Source organism: Sminthopsis crassicaudata, chromosome 3 (genome assembly GCF_048593235.1).
Source record: "Sminthopsis crassicaudata isolate SCR6 chromosome 3, ASM4859323v1, whole genome shotgun sequence".
NCBI classification, from domain to species: Eukaryota; Metazoa; Chordata; class Mammalia; order Dasyuromorphia; family Dasyuridae; genus Sminthopsis; species Sminthopsis crassicaudata.
In genome coordinates, this window is record NC_133619.1 from 282,915,357 (window position 1) to 282,918,267 (window position 2,911).

Here is a 2,911-nt window from a genome sequence, read left to right on the forward strand (position 1 = left end):
ACTACGGCACAGCAAGCAACAATATTGTATATGGAAGGGATCTTACTGAACATGCAGAACAACCTATTCATTTCTCCAAATAAGGAAACTGAGGTCCCAAAAAAGATATTAATCAATTAATCAATAAGCATTTATTAGAGGCAGCTGGATGGAACAGTGGGTGGAATTCTGTCCCTAGAGTCTGGAAGTCCTAAGTTCAAGTCCCCAAATACTTATGAGATGGATGATCCTGGTCAATGCTGATGATAATTGCTCCTATCTCCCAGGGTTATTTTATGAATCGAATGAAATAAAGTTTGGAAAGCACTTAACAGAGCCTGGCATATAACAGGTGCTAAATAAATTCCAGTTATTATTATGTTTGTTATTAGTCCCCTATGTGTCAAGCACTGTACTAATTCTTAGGTAAAAACAAACAAACAAAAACCAACAATCATGAAATTATTCCTGCCCTCAGTAATAATATATTCCATGAGGAATGATTTTTCTAAGAATATTCAGGAAATCAGTGACAGAATTAGAAATCAAACTCAGGTCTGTAGGACCATAATAGATTTTTTAAATCATTTTCTCATTATTCTACAGAGGCTATGCCTTTATTTTAACTTATTTTCCTCTTATTTTATTCTATCTCTTGCTGTTGCTATTTCTCTCCTCTCATTCATTTCTTGCATAAATATTGCCATTTGAATAGACCATTTTAAACAAATACTGAAAATCTTCTGCAAGCCATATGAATTTCTCTTTTAGTCCTTTGAACTCCTATACTACTTTATATTTCATTTAATTAATTCTCTTTATATTAGATTTAGTGGCTAGTCTATTATGAACTAGATTATAATGCCATTTGTCATAGTGTGCCATAGTAAGTCATCAACATCAAGGGATTTTACTAACCCAGAGGGGAGGAAAGATCTTTGAGAAGTAATAGCTTGCTTATTTTAGTCCTTTAAGCAAATATCAGTAAATCATCTGTATATTTTCTGGCTGGGGTCATTCTTTTGAAGATTTGAGTTAGACTAGACACTCTCTGAGATCTCTCCAATTCTGACATTCAGTTTTTTTATAAAGTATTCCTATTTCCTATTTATCTTTGTGATCCTTTTATTATTGTTTAAGATTCCTTTCTAATAGTAGTAAATTTGCATTATAAAAATTGTGAATGAATTAAATGAAAGAAGTCCTTATCTGAGTTTTTTAAAGCTTAGGATTAGTTCTGCCCAATTTAGCACCTAATAATAATGTGATTTAATATTTATTAGTTGTTTCATATGCTACTTGGAACTTGGAGTATCTTCATCCATGGTAGTAAAGGTGAATCCACCAAGTAAAGGTGAATAGTTGGGCTACTCCTCTTTCTGGGCAGTCCTATAATTCATTTTATTTTACTCATATTCTTAATGAATTTGTAAGTTCATCAAAGAAACAAGAGACAATAGAATAATACGTATATGATATTTGTTGATTAGTTAATAATGGTAGCTGGGAAAATTTAAAATATACAGCACTGACATTGAAGTCAGGAGGACCTGAATTCAAATGTGACCTCACATAATTAGTAGTTTTCTGCCTGGGGCAAATTATTTTACTCCAAATGCCTCAAAAAACCAAACCAAACAAATAAATAAAAACCCTTCTCTCCTAACTCTTGTCTGCTCTGCTTGTGATTCTCAGGGCAAGAAGAGGATGGCTTCAGTCTCCTAGTTTCTATTTATTTATTTTGCATATCTCATTGCAAAGATCCTGAAGAAAATACAGAAGGAATATATGTCCTAAGAACTAGCCAACCTTTGTCTTTATATCCCCAGCACATAATATAGAGTAAGCATTTCATTAATGCTTATTGATGGACTGAATGAATACTGATCAGGATGTGGACCAGGGGATCAGTATCTGCAACTTTAATGCATGTTAAATAAATGTGTAGTGTGGGTTTCATTTTTAAATTTGAAGCTATTAGCATATTAGCATATAAAGTTTATGTCATGTCTCAGGGGTCATGTATTTTTTCAATATATTTAGAGGTCTAGATGCAAGTAAGCCATGTTTCTATTTGATATTTTGATCCATAGATATGGAACATATTATTTGAGAAATCTTATTTAATATCATTTAGAATCATAGAATTAGAATATACAATATTATTCAAATGTTCTTTTGTCTTAATTACTATCCCACACCTGCTAGAGAGTCTGTTTAGTGTGGAACAAAAGTATTGCATCTATTATAACAATACTTATTAGAAAGTGCAAAGCAAGCACATTTTGAGATTGTAACAATTTATATTTCATTTTCTCTTACATAAAATATTGACAAATTAATCAGTGGTTATTTTATGAAGTGATATAATAAAAAGACATAACTAATACTTAAGAAAACCTTTTCCTTTAGTCACAATATTGTATATCTTTTTTTTTATTTTTCCAATCTAATCACTTAATATTGTCAACCACCTGATGTTTTTTTTTTTTCTTACTGATGTAGATTTTCTTCCCTTAAGAAAATTCTGACTTAAATTTTATTAACTAGCATTTCAAATGAATTTTATTCCTAAAGGAAGCAACAAGGGCTTTCTTTAAATATTGAGTTACTCTGTTGCAATAAAAATTAGTCTATCTCTCCTCTCTCTCACACTCACATGCAAACTCTCTCACACATACGCATACACACACTTATACACATACACAGAGAGTTAATTTTGTTGTTCAGTCATTTCATAGTGTCTCTGCGATACCATTTTAGGATTTTTTTGGCTAAGATTTGCCATTTCTCCTTCAGTTCTTTTTACAGGTGAAGAACTAAAGAAAACAGACTTAAATTATTTCTTCAGGGTCAGACTACTAGTAAGTGTCTAAAGCCAAATTTGACCTCCAGAACTTAAGTTCTCCTTAATCCTAGCCCTGTGTTATAT